Source organism: Meleagris gallopavo, chromosome 16 (genome assembly GCF_905368555.1).
Source record: "Meleagris gallopavo chromosome 16, MGAL_WU_HG_1.1, whole genome shotgun sequence".
NCBI lineage: Eukaryota > Metazoa > Chordata > Aves > Galliformes > Phasianidae > Meleagris > Meleagris gallopavo.
In genome coordinates this window covers 7,183,190-7,206,692 of record NC_139419.1, presented here as the reverse complement: position 1 = coordinate 7,206,692, position 23,503 = coordinate 7,183,190, and the positions used below count along the sequence as shown (strand labels likewise).

The 23,503-nt window shown below is 44.3% G+C and overlaps 1 long non-coding RNA gene across 1 annotated transcript in view; it reads left to right on the top strand.

Moving 5' to 3' along the window:
* LOC109370224 (uncharacterized) overlaps positions 1-23,503 on the top strand; it is a 64,168-nt gene that overhangs the window by 24,551 nt on the left and 16,114 nt on the right. The gene's annotated exons all lie outside the window — the stretch shown is intronic.

The window sequence follows — 23,503 nt, the reverse complement described above, 5'->3', positions numbered from 1 at the left end:
TTCCCTTATACTCTCTGCATCCTTGAGTATACCCATATATGCAAGCACATGTGTGGGCATTTGGCACTTCCTATTATTTTTGTACTCTTCAGTTAACATTTTCCCCCACTCTCAATGGCTTTTTAATTCCTCATTAAGATTTCCTTTGTGCCATCACATTCTAAGTCTGTAAAGTATCCCAATCATTGTATACAATAGAAACATTTACTGTAAAGAGTTGTCTTTGGTTTGTCTATTTCATTCTGGAACATTACAACCAGATGGCAACTCTGGTCACAGGTGCTTCAGCTAGATCCTCTCTGTATGAAGCTCTGCCGTTTCGCACACCTGTCAGCTCACTTGACAGTGACAGCTAACTCCTGTTGTGCCAGTCCAGTGATGGGAGATGCAGCTGGCACACCAGACCGCAGCCTGGGAAGAGTCAGTGCTGAGGAGAATTTGGCATGTTGGATTACAGGAGAGAGGCTGTAGTGGAGAGGAAACAGGACCAAACAGGCCAGACTGTGCCATTTGGTGGAGGGCTGACAATATTTCGGCTATTTGTTGGTGAGGATGTCATCTAGTAAGATGACTGAGGTCTCCACCAACGCTGTGTTTCAGCTTGCCTCTGCAGTGCAACTCTTGCTTCTGGAATCCATGTGCTGGAGTCACCTGGCTGGTACTGCAGAAAACGGGTCCTTCTCCCAGCGTACGTGGGTCCCTGAAGGTTAACCTGCAGATACATGATTGCTGAACTGGAAGAGATCTGGGATGTGTCTGGCCAAGGGTGTCTCAGGCTTGATAGCTCTGCAATGAGCTTTTTGTAGAGATTTAGGCTAAAACGCTGCTCTATACAATACGACCTTTTGCTTTGGGCTGTACTGGCTGAGCTGCGCTGTGCTGGCTGCAGCTAGTGTCAATGTGTAAGGTTCATCACCTCTCTGCTAAGGGTGAGAGGACAAAGCTCCTGGCAGCAGAAGGCAAGGCATATAGTCTTAGCCTTGATTCACTCTGGATCTGTTGTCACTGGCAACGGGAGCACAGATCCCAAAGGCAAGTCTTCTTCCTCTAGGAATATCTTTCAGGCAGATTCAAGAGTGACTTGAATGTGTAACGTCAGTTATAAGTGACCAATGCAGATAGGAATTATTAAATCTGTTAGCACAGAGTTGCCTTAATGAAGTGTCAAATTCTTCACAAAAGCAAATCCTATTAAAAAGACCCAAGATTGAAAGCAGAGTAGATTCTTAAAATGATGGAAAAGGAAAGAAATGAGAGAACATAGTATTGATTATTCACCCCAGTAATGTCTGTTTCTGTTTAGAAATATGAAAAACAGATTAATGAATTAATAATTCAGTATCAAAAGAGGCCCAGAGGGATTAAGTCTATTAAAGTAATGTGGCTGTGACTATAAAAGCTGCAGCACCTTCTGGAGGTAAGAAGACGACTGAGCAGTGGGAGAGGGATGAGAGGCAGTTACAAAACCCCAGCAGAACAGGTCAGGGAAGGAATATATCAGATTTTAATTCCGTATCTGTGAATGACCACTGAGGATCTGGGCTTTTGGGGCACTCAGCAGGCAGCACTGAGGTAAGGGATAACCAACCAGCTGCATCCTCTGCTAGGTCAGAATTCAGGTACTGCAGCAGGGCCGTTAGCTGGGAAGGCAAGCCATAAAGAAGGCACTGCACAGACACTGCTGCATCTGGGAAGAATTTGTGTTCACAGTGAAACCTGCGCAGCGTTCTGGCTTTTCCATACTAGAGCTTTTCGTTGCTTCAGCACAAATCATCTCCCAGGAAGAGAGAGTCTCCCAGAGAGACCCAAGCTATAGTTTAAGCCTTTTCTCTTGTTGTCAGTTGACTTCAGAAAGTGACTTGCAGACTACAGCTCTTGGGAAAAGTGTTTCAGTTGCCTGTGAATTCACTTCTAAAGCTTCAGCAATGCTTTTTCCTTTAACTTCTCGGTGTTTCAAAATGCAACCCGTGAGCTTTGAGGAAGGGCTGATACTTTCCATCCCTACGAGTGCAGTTATAATCTTGTTTGAGAGCATCTGAGCTTATTTATTATTAATCAAGGCACACACGTGTAATTCTAACAATGCAAGAGTAATATTCACTGGTATTATTGCCTAAGGGGATACACTGGGAGGCAGGAAGTGTAGTTGTTGCTCCTTCACCTGGTGCTGATTTAATGCATGACCTTAGAAAAGTTACTTGACCTCCCAGTGGATTGTTTTATCAAAAAACAAAATGGGCATAAGGAAGTCTGTCCGATTACATGTCTGCTAGAGATTTGCATTCAAGTGGAAGCACAGTCAAGAAAATCTGAGGGGAAATCTCAGAAATCCTGGTGTTTCAGTCATTGCTATGCTTTTGGCATAAATGTTAGGAAAATTCCATTTAAAAATATCATATATGGCATAGAACCAGAGCACTCGTTTGCTACTGGCATTAACGTGTTGAAAGCATAAGAAGTCAATGTACTGTTGTTGTGTGGGGTACTTGTGCATCTTCCCATGCCATCCATGCCATGAGCTGACGGAACCATCCAGAACATTCTACTCGTTTTAGGGTGATAACGCTTCATTTTGTGCATGCACACACGCTGTTCTCTAATTGCTGTGGAATACTCTACATAAAGCTCTTTGAAATGCTTTCAGTAAGATCAAATAATTCGTGAAAACACGATTTACTCAAGCAGGGTTTTTGTCTACACACAACTGATCAAATATTGCATCTCTTCAGCTGGTGAAGGTTTGGATGCCTTGCCTCCTCCTGGCTGTGTGAGCTAATGGCATTGCTCTTCACACCTTCCTGTGCTGCACATCCTGCAACATCTTTCTATACGTATGATTAAAAAGCAAAATTAAATTTTGGATAAATTAATCATGTTAGCAAAATGTTTTTTTAGAACACTCTGGAGAACGTTCTGTCAGCTTGACAGATGAAGGGAATGCCACAAAATGAATTTTGTTGACAAAATAATTTCAGGGTGTTGATAAAATGCAATTTGTCTTTAGTGTGAAAAATACCAGACTGACAAATACTATTGTCCTTAGAAGTGTTTTTCCAGCTGTCAATCAATTATTCCCCTTTTAAGGCAACCAATGATAGTTCTTCATCTCTGAAACAGCTTTCATAAAAGATAGCGTAAAGCTCTGAAGGACAAAATAATTAAACTTGGATTTGTTGCTTTCAAATTTAAAACAGCTTTGTTACTTTGATGAACAGCGATTGGTTGCCTGCAAACTGGAAACAGGTGGTGAGCGTTTGGATGCAGATTTGACATGCACTGTAGAGAAGAGAGGGCGGGTTTGGAGCTGGGTTTCTTGAAACAGCTGTTTATTGGGAAGCTTATTGTTAGACTATTTGAGTGTGATGCAGGCTCCTAAATACCTTTCCTGCAAATTTCGCAAGCTGTTTCGCAAGCTCTTAAGAGTTTATTTTTTTCTTTCTCCTACTTTGCATTGTTTGAGAGGGTTTATGTGTGTTTGGTGTGTTTTCTGCCTGCTAACATGAGGTGCTGGGGAGGGGAGGTTCAGGCTGGATATAAGGAAGAAGCTGTTTATGCTAAGGGTGGTGAGGCACTGGCACAAGTTGCCCAGAGGGGTGGTGGTGGTGCTGCCCCATCTCTGCAAACGATTTTAGAGGAAGCTTGAACTGAAGGAGATACAACCCTGGCAATGAAACGTCCCTGTCTCAACACGAGACTATTTTTTTTTCCTCTATCAATACTGGCATAACTAATTGCATTAAAGCATAAATGACCTTGTTGTAACAGCTAATCTTAGTCAAATGAGTATGCTGCTCCCACAAGTCACTGCAATGACACTTAGCATAATAGCTCCTTAATATGTGGAACATCTGTTCTTCACTTTTGAAATAATCATAGAATCACAGAATGGCTTGGGTTGGAAGGGGCCTTAAAGTCCATGCAATTCCAACCTCTGCCCTGAGCTGGTTGTCCCTGACCAGATCAGCTCGGGATCTCTGATTATTATTTACTAATTGAATTCCAACAAGTCATGCTCTCACCTTCCGTGCTGCCTGGCTTTAGCAGGCAGACAATGGTCTGGCATCCCCCTGCTGGGATATGGAGAACAAGGAGAGCCAATGAATCTCTAGTCACTCATCAGCCTTTGGTTCTCATCTGCCTTTTGGATTCTTGGTCCCATGGTACAATCACAACAATACTAAAATAATAACTTTAAACCAATCTTTTCTATGGGAACATACATACATAAAAGGTCTGACTGTGCACATATACACCATCAGTGGCTATTATCCAATTAAGCTGTCAGAGAAATACCACAGCAAGTCTTTGAACAACATCTCCTCAGCTTAAAACAGAAAAAGCTCCTTATGATTCATTTCCCATTAAAAAAAAAAGATGATCAATACAAGCTGAATGAATGAATCAAGATTGCTTCCTATAGGCATGCAGAGAAATAGGGTTTGTGACCACAGGCCTAGTTTTGGGAGATCAGCCACCTGGCCATGCCAATGACACTGGCAGAGCTGGCAAAAGTGTTCAACTGCTAGCAGCAGTCTTGACTGCATACAGCAGTTTTTGGATCTAAAAGGAGCTGTAAAATACCCAAGTAGCAGCTACTGAAGGAGGCAGAGGGCAGTTCAGATGCAGAGGAGGCTAGAGTGTCTTGCTGGAGATCCCTTTGTACCTTCTGAAGATAAGCTGCTTCTTCCCTTTATTTCTGTGCCCACAGCTGTTGCACTTGAACAAATCCTCTCTTGCTGCAGCCTTGGACCTTGTTGCACTTTTGTCATTGCTGTGCTTTCCATCACATTACACCCACCAAGGAGAAATGCAGCTTTCCCATGAAGGTCATAAGAAGTGAATTTCCACCCAAAGAAGGTTCTTAGTGTATGACAAATGCTGTGCAAAAATATGACTCTGGAAGCAGCCAACAAGATGTGCCTTGGCCAGTGAAGGTGCCTGGTTCTCCCATAAAGGTGTCTTGGCAGCAGTCTTCTTTCCTGGGCTGGGAATCCAAAGCAACTGAAGTGCAACATGAGATATAGAATCACGGATATGTAGCACTCTTTGCTTCCTTTCTTATTATCAAATGAGCTCAGATTCAGCCATGTCCCTCCACTGTCCTTGAAGCCAGAAGGCGAGCGTGCCTGTATTGGGTCACGTCCTGCTTCTCTGCTAAGGGAACAGAGTGCAGAACTGCTGCTCTGAATGGAAAGTTATTCTGCTCCACTGCAGCAGAAATGGGTGCACGGTTCCTTCTCCCAATCTCTGCCAGATGTACGCAGAACCTCGTAAAGAGCAGATGTAGCCAGCCTCCTTGTTGATGCTGAGTTTCTCGCACCTGCAATACTATCTTATTCTAGTAGGATGCTGCTAATAAGTGCAGGATCTGAAAGTGCCAGTCAGGACCAAAATAGTAATGGAATTGCATCATAAATGCAGCAAAGCTGCTGTTGTTCCCTGTTCAACAACTCAGCTGCACATTCCATCTCTTAGAGCTCTGAGGAGGCACCCCAGATTTCCTCCCCCCACTCCATTCAGAAGAGTCCTGCCTGCTTTGAAAGCCTGCATTTTTCTAGAATATCAAGGGTTTCATTTCTGTGGATATGTCTGCAAATCCAGGATGCTTTGTGTGTATTTCATAGGACTGTGCCCCTGCAAACAGGCTCCTCTGGTTTTCAAGCTAGACAGGCCCAGTTCATGCTCTGTTCTCTCTCCTTTTATATGTGTATCACTGTTCTATTACAGCAATGTACTGCAGAGAGAAGATGAAAAGAAGATTGGAAGTCCGCTTCTGCAAAAGCATGAATTTATTTTCAAATCTCTTGAATTATTTACCTTGTATGCCTTTTTTAATGGCAGGTGAATATGTTTATGACTGGTTCTCTTTCCCAAGGTAGCACTTGGCATGAAGGGAATTAATTACAAGCCGAGCAAATGCAGCTGGCTTTAATTTTCAAGTCAAGCTTCAGCTTTGTTGAAATTTCAGAAAGATATTAGTGTTTTATAAATTGAACTCTGCTTTGTGGGCTTTCTTTTTTAAGATGTCTTGGCACTTGAACTGGCAGCAGGAACGGAAACCAAACACATTAGATGAGGGAAACTTGTCCTTAAAGGTGTACTCCTCCATCTATCTGCAGGCAGCTGTGAGTGAAGACTGTGGCAACCTATCAGCTGTATGTGGAATGCAATAGACTCCAGCAGCATATCAGCATCTTTGGTAGGAACTGGAAGGTTGGAATGATCTTACATTAACTCTTGTGGTTTGGGAAGCCCAAGAAGTACAGCCCTGGGGCTGGATAGGTGCAGTGTTTGGAGCAGTCTGGCTGTTCAGAGTGCAGGAGATCCACACTGCCATTCAGCGTTGTGCCTGAGTGAATGTATTGCTCTAGGCCTCGTTTTGAAGAGCAATGACTACTGAGTGCCCTGTTATTTTTTAGCTAAAGGGAGTGTGAAACAAACACTCCTGCCATGTTTCCTGCAGCTCATGCTTCCTATCTGATGATAGAAAGCAAAATGAATTCATGATTTAAAAGCTGAGAAGGTTAACTCCAAGGAATAATAATGAAAAGTTCAAATGCAGAATAGTTACGTTGCTTTAGTTTGTATGGGTTCTATGTAATTCTAGCTACTTTTCTAAAAGACTTAGTATAACTCGATGAGAAAATTGCGTTCAAATCCTTTGAGCTTCTCTGCTGTGACTGAACTGGGATGAGGAGAGATGTAAGAAGGGGTTTTGTAGGAATAGTCGGGCTGGCTGCCTGCTGGGGAAGCATTTGGTGACTTGTCTGTGTAGCCCCTTGGATAGAACAGAGGTGGGTCAATAGCAGACTTGAAAGAAAGGGAGAAACAACTGTGTGCTCTTTCGGTCTTAATGCTGCACTGATGGTACTGCAGGGGAGATCGAAGTGCACAGTGGCCTTTGCTTGCTGCTCCATCTCTGGGGTGGAATGTTTGATGGGAGCTATTAGGAAGAAGCAGCTAATCAGATAGCTTCTTACTTAGAGCAAGAAATAATGTATGTTGTTGGTAACTCTATTCTCCTAGGGCTGTTTAGCATCCAATACCTTGGGTGTGAGTTCTCCCAGTAGGAAGGAGTACCAGTGAGAGGTCTTGGAATCCTCCTCAGACCCACAGCCATTGCTTCTGTTTCCATACTTAGCCTTGAGGTGTTTGCTTAGTTCCATCGCTTCTTAGAGCAGTCCCATGGACTTGCACACAACCAAGATGTGACTTTGCCTCTCCCATACGTGGTGCAGAGCATCACAACAAGATCTTGTACACAGTCAAAGTGCTTTGCCTTGTCCTCCTGTGAGCACTGTACGGCCAACAGCTAGAAGGCTTTGTGTCTGTGCCCATGAAGGGCCTTTGGTGGGAACATCTGAGTAAAAAGGACCATTAGGACTCAGCTGTCTTTGCATAAGTGACATTATGTATTATGCTGCAGCGTTAACTGCTCTGCCAAGTTTGCTTGATGCTCAGTAGCAGAAACAGATGTAGGTTTGGGCACCCAAAGGATCTGGGTTGTTATTCAGTGCTGACATTTCGGATGTGCCTAAGCTGTTTTGATGGAAGAGACAGATTCTGACAGTTTTACTATTCAATTGTTTCCTTATAGATTTTGAATACAAATAAATAGACTTCTTTTAAAAGAACAAACTGCAGAAAAGCTTTTGTAAGCAGAAGTGAGTGGTCTCTGAAGCATGGCAGACAGCTCTGTATTCACAGCCAGACAACAGGAACTTCAAGGACCAGTGCAGAAGGGGCTGGAATTAAGAAGCAAACATCTCTTCCCAGAATTAGCTTTGCCTTGAGGAACCTGGGGAAAGAGATGCACAGGAGGAAAGGTGGGAGGTTTGAGAGCCAGCGTTTCCCAGAAGGCTGGTTTAGCACCAACACCATCACAGAAGCTTAGGAGGTTTATCTGCAGCTTTTATAAAGCATGGGCCTGTTATTCCTCTGCGGGCAGCTTCTGCAGATTGCAAAGGCAGGTTAAAGAATTCCAGATTCTTTTGAGGACTTCCCTTGCAAAAGTCCTGGGATACAGGCGCAAATGGCTGTAAGGAGAATGCCTTTCATCATTCAAGATAAAGAACATCACAAAGCCTTGGAGACATCACTTCAGTCAAGAATTAAATTGCAAGAGCCATCTGGTGTCAAATAAGTTTCATTTAATAGGTCACTCGCTTAAATAAAGTTTCTGGAGAAATCAATATCGTTTTCTCCTGCAATTGACAGCTCAAGACATTGGAAATGGCATTTTTCACATAAGGTTTATTTAATTTTAGTAGGAAGAATCCCTCCCACATGTCGACTTGGTCTAGGCAGCTCTGCTACAAGGTTAACAGTCTGCTGAAGTAGAAACCTGCCTTGTTCTTTCCCAGGGGTATAATGGGAAGTCACTTTAGCACTGGCTTGCCAATCTCACGTGCAGTAAAGATGCCATTGTCACAGGGCTGTAGCAGAGGCATGTTCACAGCTCACTGAAAGAAACACGATGAATCACTGCATTTTCCCTTACAACTGAATTTGGTAGGGTAAAATGCCTCATTTTATATCTTAACAGAACTGGACTTTCTGTAGAGGCAGGTATCTGTGCGCTATGAAGAGCGGAAACTGCAAAAGGGTTCTTGTGTCTGGGGCTGGTGCCTTCTAATTTCAGAACCCCTAAAGAAAACGGAATGCATTTTTCAGACTGATAGTATCCCATGGGAAAGTGAAAAGTCTCTGGCAGCTTTGTACACTGTTTCCCAGGAGAACTGTTTGTCGGAAAAGAGAGCTGTTATTGCACCTACTATAGTAAAATAATTGTTTCTGACTGCTTGCTATTTCCTGCATTTGCTTTTCAGTCTTAAGCAATTTCTGATGTTGTCATATTTGTCTTGTGTGGCATGACTGATGCAATTACAACTGACATTGTCACAGTATTTTGCACAAATGACTTCAGTTGTAGACTAGCAGATGACCCGTGAGATGAGCATCAGGAGACATTGATGCCCTTAACTTCCTCCAGAGGAAAGAGCTGCTGGCTCTCAAAATAACACGTGGCCACTGTCAAGTTTTTCAAGCGAAGGCTTCTCTGCTGTTGTGTGCAAGAAGCAGCGTTATTACTCCATTCTTGCACAGCCTACCTGTGGACTCACCCTGTCAGCACTTTTTGCCACAAGCCACTGTTTGGCACAGATGAGGAGGGTTAGTGCATTGCCTGTGGACACTGGAGTTTGCCAAGAGTGGGGAATGTGTGAAGTAACAGGAATCCGTGTGCCTCGGTGCAAGCGAGGAAGGCGAAGCAGTGTCAGGGGTTGGGGACTGATGTAACTAACCCAGTGCTGATGGCACTTCCCCACTCCCTGCCAGACAGACAGAATTAGATACTATTTAAAACCACCCAAGCTTTTAATGACTTCTTTCAGACACAAGCTGACCGTCTAACTGCACGATTCACTGAAATTCCATTTTACTCAAGGAAATAAAAATAATAGTTTAAACTACTTCAAATATAGCAGTAAATCCCTAACAACATTAACCTTTTCCAAAGCATTAAACTGATCTCTAGTGGATTTTCAGTGTTGCTATTAGGAGAAGACACAAGATATACTCTCCTGAAATTCACATTGCCAAAGCACATAAGCCACACTGCTGGGGGGTTTCTTAGCTTCCTGACGGGTGCCTATCTCCTAATCCTATTCTGAGTCCTCAAATATCAGCACGTTTTCTGTTAAGAAGGCAAAAAGTTGATGCACAAAGTCCCAGATACGAGGAGGGGGTCTGTGCTGATGGGTAGGCACGGTGAGGGAACACCAGCTGCTACACAGTGTGGAAACAGGAGAACTGTCTGGCTTGTACTGCTGTGCATCTTTCTGTGAAGAAAGGCTGTGGTGTTTGATTATCAGAAGGACTTGTCTGGAGATGGCAAAAATGGGTAAAGTTTAGGCTTCCCAGTTCAACTTGTTGGTTAAATAGGATCAGATCCAATACTTTATCGTGGTGAAGTGACTCAGGGAAGGTGATGGAGACTACTTCATTTTCAGGGATGCTTCAAGTGCCATTAGAAGATGTTCAGCTCTAAGAGAGGACAAGCTCATATTCTACCTGGCATCCTTAATGCTTGTAACTTCTGTGAGCAGCGATATTGATTTCTACATCTGTGCTAACTATATTACAAACAGACAGCAACTGGGAGGAAGGATTTCCTGACTTGCTGTATCAGGCCCCAAGATGCTAACTGATTTGTATGTTCCCAGGAGCTGTCATCTGGTAATAGTAAAGAATTGTTACCTGCTTGCTCTCAGAACCTTCCTGGTTGCAATTCCCCCAGCAGAAGCAGGGCAGAAAAGCAGTGTTGTACATTTCATGCTCTCCCGTTCTCCTGTACTGTAACACCCCTTCTGGTGCCCTCAGGCTTTTACTGTGCTCCCAGTCCCATAATGTGCAAGCAGTCCTAAGTTGTGGCACTCAGTGTGGAAGCAGTGCCTGTGTGAGGCAGTGTCAGGAGCTGTGTGTGTCCCTGAGATGAGCTGTGACCTGGAATGGGATAGTGGGATGGCTTTTCCCATCAGGGAGAGGCAGTGGAGGGGCTGGCTTCACCCCTCCAGGTAGAAGGGAGCAAACCAGGCTTAGGCCCTGCCAGTGATGTTCTGGTCCATCCTGCCTTCATAACTTCTAATAGCTCCCCACACTGCTTTTGGAGTAAAAAGCTGATGATTAACAAGCTCGTTCCTGCATTCATCCCAGTCTCTTCAGTATGTTAAATATCTGATTACCTCTGAAGCTAACTGGCTTACAATAGATCCAGCACAACAAAAGCATTCTCAGCTCTGTGAAAGTGGCTATCAAAATTGGTACCATCTGGTTTTGATTGTTAAGGAGTAGAATACTCCTTTGTGCTCAGCGAAGACATCACAATTGGAAAGCTATGATACATAGACTACATGTTTCTCATCTTTTCATTGGCACAGAGCTTTCAGTAGTGCAAAGTCAATGTTTTATTTGAATGTATTTTTGAGGTTAACTTAAGCCTGGGCTGCAGTTTGCCCTTCTGATAGACAGGATAAACACAACCAGCACTGGGTGAGAATGGAGATCTGGCTGTAAATAGAGCATTATTGGGAAGTGTTGTTTTCAGAAGTGCAGCTGCTCGTCTCTGACATTAAAAAGGGAAGCATCTGCAAAGCACAACGGGGAGAAAATGCTACAGGAGACATTTCATCAAGAGTCAGAGGTAATACTCCTGTAGAGACTGACTGTCAGTGTTCTGCAAAGTGCTGTGATGGTAGGTGCTGGTGTTCAGTGCCTGAGTAGGTGTTTGTATGCATTGTGCTGGGAATGGGGTTATTTAAACCTGCTTCCCTCTAAGCACCTGTGTTCTCTAATTCTCTGTCACTTAACAAGTCTTAAGAGGGTGACTTCCAAAGTCAGAGGGAATTCACCTTTCTCTGCTTCTGGTAGGAGATGTATTTAGATCATATATCTGTGCCTTCTCTGCACTGACCCCAGTCCCTCTCACTTCTTGGTTTTTTGTTTGTTTCTTTCTCTTGAGGCATTTTAATATCAGGAGGAAGACGAGCAGAGAAAAGCTTCTACCAGGCAGTGTGATCTGTGTGTGTGCTTTTGCTTTCTGTAGTAAATGCCTCCTGTATTAACTTCTCCCTTTCCTGAGCAGCCCTTGTGCCTGGCATTGGGTGTCACACTGAAACCTCCCTCCAGCTCAGCAGTGGCAGCAGCTTTGGAGCCCGCAGTGCTGCATCTGCACATGAGCATTCGCTTTGTGTTCTGGCTGTGTTTCACTCCGCTAGACCACCAATGGAGGGGAGGAATTTACCTGCTACGTGTGGTGTCTGAGTGCATGCTATTGGACAAATTGCCTGAAAGAAAGTGGAAACAGCTTTTACAGTTGGCAGGGAGGACAGCCACTTCATTTGACTTGATGCTTGTTATTTCCCATGCATTTCTTAAAGAGGCACCTTTGCCTGCTGTGTTTAAGTTAACTATTCCCCACTCAGTTTCTGTGCCATGTCCTACCCAAGGCACTACTTCAGGTCCACAAACCTGTTCAGGTGCCCCAGGTGTGGAGATAATAATAGGTGATAATATATTTTCACTGTGATTGCAGTGGGGAGAACTGGCAGGATTTGCTGCAGCAAATTCCTTCTGCTGCTTAAAGCCAAGTCCAGAGCTCAGTGTTTAAAATGCTGCTGCAGAAGGAACACATCCTCTAAGCATCAAGAAAGTTGTGTATTTTGTTGTTGGTGGTGGTGGTGATGGTGGCTTTTCCCCTTCAAGAAATGACATTTTGCAGTAGGTTAAATCTACCACTTTTCCGTATTTTCTCAGAGAGAGATTTCATCTGGCTGGTGTACGTGCTTGCCATGAAAAACTATTTATGAGCTCCTGAGTCCCCTGCCTACTCTTCATGATGTAACAATAGCAGATCTAGAGAAATAACTGCGGTTAGGTTTGTAGTCTCACTTCAGTTGTACTGCTGAGTTACTGCTTTGTGCCTGAGCCAAAGGTCCATTTATCTCAGGGATAGCCTCCAGGTTATACCTATATGCCATACTACCAATTAAGGCACGCACCCGCAGTTCCAATCCCAGAAGAAATCAGTGTTTCATTTCAGAAATGCCAATTCTTTGCTCTCCCTCCTTTTGCCATTCTTGTGAAGAAAAACTTTTTGGATGATCTGGGAAGAAAAGCAGAAGGGTTATGGGAGAAACCTTGTCTACTTCAGCTACCACATCCTGTTCAATTATGAATAATAAATCAGCTCACTGTAGGGCATGGTCATCTAGGTTTGAGTAATCAATATATATTAATGGGATAGGACATATTCTTTGATGGAATCCCCTCCAAGGAACTGGCCTGGACTTCTGCAGTCCTGGTGGAAGGTGAAAGATGTGACCGTGCTACTGCCATCTTTGCTGAGTGAATGCTAAACTGCAGCTCAGCTCCTTGCTCAGAGCCAGTTATCTATCCCAGCTCTTCTCTAATTATAATATGTGCTTTATTGCTTGTCAATGTTTTAACCTTTCTGACACGTTATCCCCTAGGGCAACTGAGAAACCTTAATAATATAGCTGATAATTATCCTTCGCATTAATTAAGTTATCACTGGAGTCCTATATAAATCACATGGAAAAGATGACAGATTTCACTGACTGGTCATCACGGAAATGGGAAGAGGCACATATTGTGACAGCTTAATGGGGAAGGTAATAAAACCAACAATAAAGTCATTTAAAATATAAGCAATGATTCTCTGGCCCTTCTATTTGTTTTCATGTTAATAGAAGACATGTCAGATTAGGAGCGAGACTTGAAATGTCTATTAAAAATATTTGGAGAATGTCATTAAATATCAGCAATTCACAGTTCAAGAAGTGGCAGCATTGGTCTTAATTACCTGCGGAAGTTTCTTGGAAGCAAAGCAGAGATACTAGTATTTGCTTCCCTGTTTCCTGGGGGCTGCCAAGAGCATCGTTTCTGCAGTGCTGCCAGTGCTGGGCCTTGTGCGGTGCTGCTGTGAGGGAGCTGGGTCAGAGCAGGGATGGCACAGAGCTCCCTGCAGTGTGCGGGTGCTGCTCTCAGCCTGCAGTGGGGCTGACCGGGCTTTGGCTGGAAGGAGTGGAGCAGCTTTTCCCAGAGCACAGCAGGGCCAGGCTGCCCCTGGCTTTGGATGTTCTCTTCAGCACTCAGCATGGATATTAATTTGAGGATGTTTCTGGCCTGGGAAGGAAGGAATGGGGAAAAGAGAATGATGGAAGTTATGTGTGTCTGTGCTTAACATTCTTGGTGTGTTCTCTTGCTTGCACTTCTCCTAAACATGCAGTCTGAGGTCTGAGCCTGCTGCCTGTAATCCACTGATGCCTCATTGATCAAACCTTGCCACTTGATCCCTAGAGCTGCATGGTGTTGCACAAAAGGGGTAAATTGTTCCTTACGCTTTAAAACAATCGGAATCTTTTTAGTGCATGTAGTCCCATATAATAAATGCTGAGGCACAGCTGGGATGAGAATAACAAAAGTGGAGGGATAATTAACAGCTGGAATACTACGAACCAATTCCCTAGCCCAAGCCCTGGGGGGATGCAGTGCATTTATCACGTTGCTCTCTGGGCTGATGCTACAGCTCAGGGGTGTGAGGTATTGAATTACAGTCTCTAGAAAATATTGTTTGGGGAATGTTGAGGAGAGCTGGTAAATAACGTGCTGGAAGGTGACAGATATGTTTGCAGCTTCATATAGTGCTTTCACAATAAAAAGAGCCATCTGGGGTTTTCCCATCACAGCCCTGTCTGTCAGAACCAGAAGGCAGCAGGCTGTCTGCCAGGCCTGGTGGGAAGGCCAGCCCAGCAGCCCACGGCCTTGTTGGGTTCTGATGACTGTTTCCTTCAAATGATTATTTTATTACTGAGTGCAACACTAACAATGACGGATGAATCTCAAGCTTAATGAAGCATCATCTACGATTTAGCTGTTGAAGAAAACTACATATGGAGAGCTCTTTGCACTGCCTTTGGACACAGCCTAACCCGGACACCTCTTCTGGGCTCTCCTGTCCTCTGTGCAGTGCTATGGGGAATGCCATGGAGGCTCCTAGCACAGAGCTGCTGTCTGTAGGATTTGGACACAGCCAGTGAACTCCCATGTGTTCCCACCAAGCAAAGCATCACAGCCACACGGAGGTGGGGATGGTGCAGGCAGCCAGGATCTGCTTTCTAAGATGCTTTCCTTTCTACCTCTCTTCTTCACAGTGAATCATTCAGAAGAATCTGGTCTAGGAGGACACTTGACTCCTATAATCTGCCACCACGTCATAGCAGCATCTCTCTGAGTCGAGTTGTTGGCTTGCAATGGTGATGCCTACATCTCCAACATCCTATGTAACCTCACCACCGGCCCACGACACGAGCGAGTCAATAAAAGTGAATACCAGAATCCCTCTGGAATGCTACATTCCTCTGGCACCTTCATCAAAGTTCAAATACCTTTCAAGTAAATGCTTCATGGTTTAAATGAGTGACTCCCACAGACTCTGTAATGACTGGTGTCTGTGCATGGGGATGAACAGGAGTTCATGGACAGATTTTTTTTGTGTAATGATGGAAGAGTCAGTTTTGAGATGGTCTGCTACCTGTTAAAAACAACAACTAAAAAAATACCCAAACAACCAAAGGAAACTCAAGAGAAAGAAATGTCACATACAAGCTCTTTACATGTGAAAATCTACCAACAACAGTATGTTACTTCCACAGGAATTTTTCTGCACATGTAGTGAACAGTCCCAGCAGTACTGGAGCATATGATGCCTACCTGGATGCCTGGTGAGGATGTGTTGCATGATTTCTGCACAAGATGGAGATCCTGACTGTGTAGATGGCCCTGAACAGGGAGCTCTGGGTTGTTTGCTCCTTGCAGGAATCCCGAGGCTCACAACATGTATCTTGCCAGTGCTGTGTTTATGAAGATCTGTGAGTTCAGGTTATAGATTTTGAGGCCAGAAGAAGACACGGTGATTACCTTGTTGGACGTAGGCTTCGGGATAGGTCTTCCTGCAGTAAATTGGAAAACTGTACAGCCAAATAAAAAAATATGTCCAGTGTTGGAGTGGCCCCTGACTTCTTGGGGATGGACAGAGAGGCACTGTGATTACTGATTTACAGACATAAAGTCACAGAATCACTGTCAACATCCAAAGTAAAGAATTCAGCTCATAAAAAATGTGTCAGCCGAGCAAACAGAAGAAGAGTTATAACTTTCCATTCCCCCTTCCTGGAGCCAAGGGGAGCGTGTGCTGCTGCAGCACATGCCTGAGGAGCTGACAGTAGCCAAAGAGGAGCATTTCATCGCCCCTAGAGAGGTCCTTTCTGAGTTATTAGTCATAAGTTTCTATTTAATGTACTGATTAGGGCCAAGACTTGTAGACAGACACTGACTGTGCATGTGAATTGACTTAAACATTATTATGTATGACCATTGTCAGCTCCGTTCCCCAGGAAGATTGATACACAGAATAAATCTTCTCAAGCTGTTTCTGAAAAGATTCATGACACTGCAGTGAAAGTGGCTTCCAATGGGAACCTCCGTGTACTGATGTCAGCGTATATTTTATTCCCCTTGACTACAAGCCTCCCACTGAAATGGGCTGCATACAATTGCCAGATAATTGGTTCTTTCCCTTGTAGGCTGGTCAAGTTATGTTTCACCACTGACTCCCCCAAAAGCAGCAGTCCCAGCACCATGCATCTCTCATCTAACTGCACTTGCTGGCTTTCCTTTCAATCTGACATGGGCAGATGGGAAGTCTCCTGAACAGAGGGCACAGAACAGCTGCTGGGCATGGTTTTAACGCTAAGTTTGCTGCATGAGTAAGCAGTGGGACTGCGGGACTGCGTGAGCTTGTAGGATGCTGGTCTAGGAAAGCAGACTGAGCAACCTGTGTTTGGGGTGGAAGGGGCATGCATAAGGTCAGGTTTCAGAAGGGAGAGAATAGGTTTATTTTAAAAAAATCCTGTTGAGTGGAGGAGTATCAGCACTAGGGTTGTGGTGTCCCAGGGTGAGCTTTCCACTCTCTTCATTCTATCACAGTCCTGTTGCAGGACACTGTGGGCAGGACAATGCATGGCTCTTTTTCTTCCATGCGTACTTCTTTTCATTTTGGCTACGCATTGACACCTGCGGCCAGGGAGAGAAGTCCAGCAGCTTGAAGTCAGCACTGCTGGGCTCAACCTTGCAGAGGGGCTGGTGCTTCAGGATGGAGCAGCATGTGCTGGGAGCTAGTGCAGCTGTGGTTCAGGGGTCTGCCCTGCAGGAAGCCGAGGTAGGTGAAGATATGGGGATGCTCTATGCAGTCTGATCATTGCAGATGTAGAGCTCGGCGTTTCTTGTGGAAGAGAGGTATAAAACCAGCACTAGATTTCTCTCACTGTTGCAGTGGGTTAAGTTCTTTTATTAGATTACAAGTAGCTGAGGATTTTCTTAGAGAGCAAGGCAAGTAGGAGGTTGGATTTCTGAAAGCCTTGTTCATCTTTTCATAATCTCATTAATACTTAGTGCATATTTCCTGCTCTGTTTGATAGAAAGTATAAAAAATGATCACAACTTGCTTTGCTGCAGAGCTTATCATTTATCCATCTAGGAGCAGCAGAAAGCCTTACATTGTCCTCACAGTTTACCTTCCAAGTGGTGATACAGAGAGAGAATCACTTGACCTCTGCTGTCCTTTACCTTGACAATCATTCCTATGCAGTCACCTGTATTTTGGCTACTGGAGATATCTGTTGTCGTGAACTCAGGGCCAGGCAAGTGGTCCCTATGGGGGATCACTGGAAAATAGACATTTGTGTGTATGTGTCAATAATTGAGAAGCTCATTTTATTCCAGTAAGAATCTTTCAACCACAATCAATTTCACATGCCATCATAAATAATGGAGGTCAGCAGAGCACTGTGAGTGCTTCAGCAAGCTGTGTTGACGATGTTAAAATGCAATAAACAGCAGAGAGATGCAGCTCTGCATGAGTGAGTATATATTAATACTTGTTTAGGGAGTATTTGATTGGCAGACCTGGTTTTTCCAGGATTTTTCTGATGGAAAACGCTTCATGTTTCTGTAGCTTTGGTAATTAGAGTGGATTGTCTAATTTCCTGAGCACCCCATGATACCAGGACAGCTCAGCTCCCAGGTTGTGCAGAGGGAGAAGCAGTGCTGCCATGCACGCTGTGCAGCAGGGGTCTGCTCTTGCTTCCCTGAGGTTAATACTTCATATCTGTGCGTATCTTTTTTAAGCCTATGTGCTTTAACTAGATCAGTGTTCATTCCATAAGTGATCGAACCTGAAGCTACACTAAAAGCCACAGCAGTTAGAGAAGCACACAGAATCACAGCCCCAAATTCCATTCCAGTGCCTGTTACTACGGTCTTTCCTGCCCAGGCATTGCTCACATTCACTTTCAAAAAAGAGGATTTCCTTTCCAGTTTTGCTACCTTTCTCTTCCAGGTGTCAAATCTAATTTGATGTTATTTGAATAACTCATCTGTTTTCCCTGTATGAGCGCTTCTGAGCTGTGACCAATTCACCTTTCAGATACTCTCTATCTGCTGAGCAACTTCAGCCTCTCACTGTGCAGTGAGTTTTGTGGATGTGAAATCATTCTAACAGCTGTTCTCTGAACTCCTTTCAGTTTTTAACTAACTGGTAGGAGTTTCTGCATCTGCTCTCCGAAGACTTTTTGTATCCTTGGCCCTGGCAGCATGTATGCCTGCTGGAGATGTCTCCCCAGAACATGGCAGGCACTGCAAATGTCACAGAGCTCAAAAGTACCACTGCTGAGACCTCCTCCTTATGCTGCTGGTTTGCAGTGCTCCAGAATATAAAGCACAGAAATAATTAAGTAGATTAATTAGCTAATGTTTGCACAAGACCTGGAAAATTTAAAGCGCTATATAATTGCTAAGTACAGTAGATTAATTAGTTAATGTTTACGCAGAGCTTTGTAAATGTAAAAGTGGCGTAGCAGTGCTAAGTGTTATCATTAATTAAATTTTCACTATTTGTGAGATTCATTACAAGCAACAACAATGTCAAGTGCTCGTGTTCCAGTCTTGCTGAACGCATTCCATGCCCCACATGGGGATGGTGTGTGGGTGCCACTGCGGTGCTGGGCAGCTTTTTCTATTCCCCTGTTCTCCAAAATGGCTGCTATTCCCCTCATTATCCAAGTTTCTTTTCAAGCCTGGCAGGCTTGTGAGCTTGCCACTGCAAAAATGCATCCAGCAAGAATGTGGCAACCTCTGTGTTATCCCGCTCAACAAAAGAGCAGGGAGATATGAAGCCAACACTATTTATTAGCAGATAGAATTATCTCTGTTGTATACATTTATTTGTGTAAATAATGAGAATGGGATTTCCCGTGCTTGTTCAACAAGACAATTCAATTTGAGTTCTGTCTCCCAGACATATGCTCCTGCACTGTTTGTCATGCTCTGGGTCAGTAGGCAGAAGGCACTCTTCTCCCTGAGCTTATAAACTTGCAGGAGGGATGTGGCATTTGTCACTGTCTGCTGGATACCTTCTCACAGGTACTGCAAACCAAATAGTTCTCTGCAGAAGCAATTGGGAGAGCATATGTTGATCACACAGAATTTCTAATGGGATGGTGTGACAGGCTGGCTAGGAGAAATGGTGAAGGTCAGCCTTGGAGCACAGAGCTGGCAGCTGGGCAGTGGAAGAACCTCTGAGGAGCAGCCCCAGATTGCCATGGGAATGCAGGAACACAAAACCAAGGAAGTGGAATTTGTCCTTAAATGAACAAGAAATTTGGAGCCCCCGAGTCTCAGCACCCACCCTACTCCATTCCCAGTATACTCTTAGAATCCTCTCACTCACCATGCGCTGTGCCAGCCCTGATATGTAGAACGATGGCTCTCTAAAGAGCAGGAAGGACAGGGACCCTGAGTGTCCTGCTCCAGGCCTGCAGATGGGACCCTGTCACTCTGGAAGCTGCATGTTGCCATTCATCTGACTTCCTTCCTTTCAGCATTGTGTGCCCAGGCATCGCTGTGCATGTGGCAGCATGCCAGCAACCATTCCTGGCTCTCAGTCAGTGATGTGCTAGGGTGATGAATGGCAGAGGGAACAGTGTTACTTTGCTGAGCTGGTGAAGAACATTTCACACCCAGGCAACACTGAGCAAATCTGTTCTGCTGGGACAGCATCTGACCCCACACATCTTTCCCTCGCAGGCTGTGCCAGTGCCAATGCATGCAGCCTTGTGGGAGAAGGCACAAGGATGCTCTGCATCCTTGAGAGATCTGTGTCCAATGGGGGCTGGCAGCTCTGGGAGATAAGGCAGGCAGGCAAGCTGCTGAAAATGACATTGCCTGTGACAAATATATTACTGATTTCTTCATCTGTCATAGAGCAGCGCCTCGACCATCTGCTGTCACTTAGCACTTGGAGATGGGCTTCCCAATGCCTTTCCCCCATTTCTGTTCATCCTTCTTTTTGCACTTTGGTCTTTGCAGAGAGTAGAAGTATGTGAAGAGTTGGAGGGAAGAAAAGGGGAAGGAAACATGGTTCTTCCCTGAATGGCAACTAGCACCTCACAGCTGGCATCACGCTACTCCTCTCTGCAACCTGTGCCCTGCAGAGCTGTGTTGATGCGCTCAGAGGCTCATAACTGACAGACTACAAGGGCAGGGAGCTGACTTGAAATTACTGTGTGTATTGAGGAAAGAAGGCTTTCTTCAGTTGCTTCTTTATATGCAAGGAGGACTGCAGCTTGTGGCAGGTGTGGGCAGGCATCCTTGCCACACTTGCTCTGTGCGTGTTTATTGACTCTATGCTCGCATGGAACATGACGTTTGCCATCCACTGACACCTCTGTGGAAAAGGCCTTTGAAAAATAGCCAGGAAGGAAAAGCATAGAATATACCAATTTACCATATTCTTGGTTTATTCCAATAATTTCTTCCACAGATCCAGTGGCAAAAATGTGCAAGAAGCAGCTGCACTTCAGCAGGGAGGGGAGAAGGGTGTCGGCGTGGGCAGGACAGGGCAGACAGGCAGTCCAGTTGCATTGAGGATGTTCTTTAACACCTGGTTGCCAGGCGAGAGGGAATGGCTTTAAGGAACATCTTTATTAGGGTACACTACTTAGCATCAAATAAATGTCAGGGCTGCTGTATTCTGAGTCCCTGCCCAAGGCACTAAACCTGCCTGTCATTCAGCAGTCCAAGTACCAACCAGAAAACCACTGGCGGAGTCCTGGAAAGATTTATTTTTCCACATTTAATTGCCCTTTTTGCTTTGTAAACATAAAGGTTGAAGCTTAAACTCTGACAGCTCCAGTAGCCTTTTTCTTATCTCCTTAAAAAAATGACATTCAGCTTGTTAGATTTTTCTTTTACCGCAGTCCAAAATCTCACAAAATCTGCACAACTTCTTTTTTTTTGGTGGTGTTTTTTTTTTTTTTTTTTTTGAAGATCATTGGAGCATTTCAGTGCTCACTTTGGGAAATACCCTTCAGCTCACAAAAGCTGGAGCCTGAAGAGCCAAGACCTTTCCCCGCAGCAATGCAGGATAAAAATGCTCAGCCAAAAGAGGCAGAACAAGCAATCAGCATTCGCCTTTTCACCAGGAGCAGATTAAAGTACGCTTATCTGCTCCTGTTATTGTTCTAGAAAGAAATGCAAAGGCCAAGGACATGAGAAAAACAGACACTAAAAATCAAAACTGTATGTACTATAGCAGTCTGAAAACTTCATGAGCCGAGTTCTTTCTCTGCAATGCATCTCTGCAAAGGAAGAAAGCCCTTCCAGGGGCCTGGGCCACCACAGAGCCTTTTATCCAGCTCTCTTCCATCATTTTCTGTGGGTTCCTGTGGGATGCTCCTGACCCTGGAGTTAGCTTATACTGTTAATCATGCTCTCTCATGTTATCCTGTTAATTCTGCTTTCTCGCAGGCTGTGTTGGGTTGTGCCTAAAAGTAGGTCTTAATTTCTGTGTTAGAGACTTCACGTCATCTTAAAATTCAAGACTGGTGCAGGAGATTCGTAAGTTTGCTGTCAGGATGTTGTAGGTGTGATCCAGCACTAATTATTTTATTGTATGTCTGTGTTGCTGCACTTTGCTGTTTGCTGAAAGTAGGCCTGATCAGAAACAACTGAAGCTTTTTACATACAGAACAGAAATGTAGAAAGGAACCTTGAAACACAGACTGAGCAAATTCTGTGATTCTGATTGCAAGTTTGAAATGACAAATAGGAGAGATAAACTCAGGGAGAATTTGTGTCTGTCACAGATCTTTCATCTCCCCACCACCAGCAATAAGAAAACAGCAATGATTGGAGAAGTCTAATTACCATTTACTGTGCAGAGCTGAGCACAGGTAGGGCCACATTCCTCAAGTGGTGCTTGAGGAATAGCTGTCACAGCCATTACAGTGAATGTGTCTCTCTTAAGTTTTTCATCTTTACCTTCTAATTCATACAAAATTCAGTGTTGTGTTATTCAGCTGAGGCTTTCAACAAGTTGTTGAGAGAGGATGACTATGCAGCAGAACAATTTATCATTCTTTTTTCAACATCCTCATCCATGGACATTTTTGTCCCAAGGCCTCAAGTTTTCTAACTACACCTATTTTTTCTTCTTTCTTCATCTGTGTTGGTAGGCTGGTTCCAGAAGTCCCATGTGGTCCTTCCTCTCGTGGCTGATACTGATGGCTTGCTGTGGTTACAGGGAATGCAGTTGGTTTCTTGCTGCTTCTGAAGATTTACTGTCTGCCTCTGAATATGCTTTGTCCAAAGAGGGGTCTGGCGTCCTCCACTTTATTTTTTTTCAAGCTGTTGAGTAGTTGGTATGTGCAAAATCTTTTGATACTTCTTCATGCAGAGAATTATGGACTGCAGGTTTGGATGCATATAGAGTGAGTGGGCATGTTCCCCCCTTGTGATTGTGGATTGGTTGGGAATTCAGACCAATTGGTGAGGGGAACACTGCTGACTAATTTAAAAAGTAGCAGCTCCTTGGGTTCAAATGCATCTGCTGCGTTTATTGCCATCCAGAGCCTTGTTATCCCAGGAGCATCTGCTCACCCACCAGTTGTTAGCATCGTAGATGCTCCAGGCAGACTGAGGAACTGACCCAACATCAGTTCTCTCTGAGCAAAGATGTAACTCTGTAATGAATTTTCCACTTCCTTATCAAGCTAAATAGCAAGCACTGAAGCATGACACCAGTTTTGGTGTCAAGCACACCAGCAAGTTAACTTCACTGACCACGAGCTGTCAATGTCCTTATTCACAGAACATCCAACATACTTTCCTGTAGTTTAAGCTTTTCTACCCAGTGCATATTTTAATTGCTTTGTGGTTCAGTTCCCATCTCTGTTGTTGGCTTCAGTTTGGTTCATGCAGAGGTATTTGGCTGCTTCCTGGTTTATGCATTTCCCATATCCTTCAACAATGCATATGAATTTAAGCAGAGGTGCACAGGAGCAATTAGAGGATCTTTGTGTAGATGCTTCCCAGTTTTCAGTGGACCACATGACTCCCCTCAGTAATTAGCTTTGTTTTGGCTGCCTGCTCTTTTTGTATTTCTCCCTCACACTGTCAGATACTTCATTTCTCTCTTGCAAGATGCTCAGCTGATAAGCATCTTCGCTCTTTGCCAGACAGCATGTGTGCTTGTTAGCTGCCAGCCAGCTGATTATGATTAGCCTGTAGTTTTGATAGTTATTTCCTGTCTCTCAAGCCTGAACAGATGGCACGCTCCTCTCAGTGCAAGCTTTGACTTTCATAATACTTCATGGCTTGGCCAAATAGCAGTTGCATAGTCCTCACATGAGAAGCTTCTCAAGGGGCTCCTTGCAAAGAGAGAGGATCAACTGTGCCCCCTGAGGATCCTCCCAAGTTACTATCTGCATCAGTAGTGCTGGCATTGTCTTGTTCCTTGGATGCTCCTAACTACAGTTTTGTTTCCTAGATTGCAAGTCTGTTCTTGATAGGTGCTTTCAGCATCACA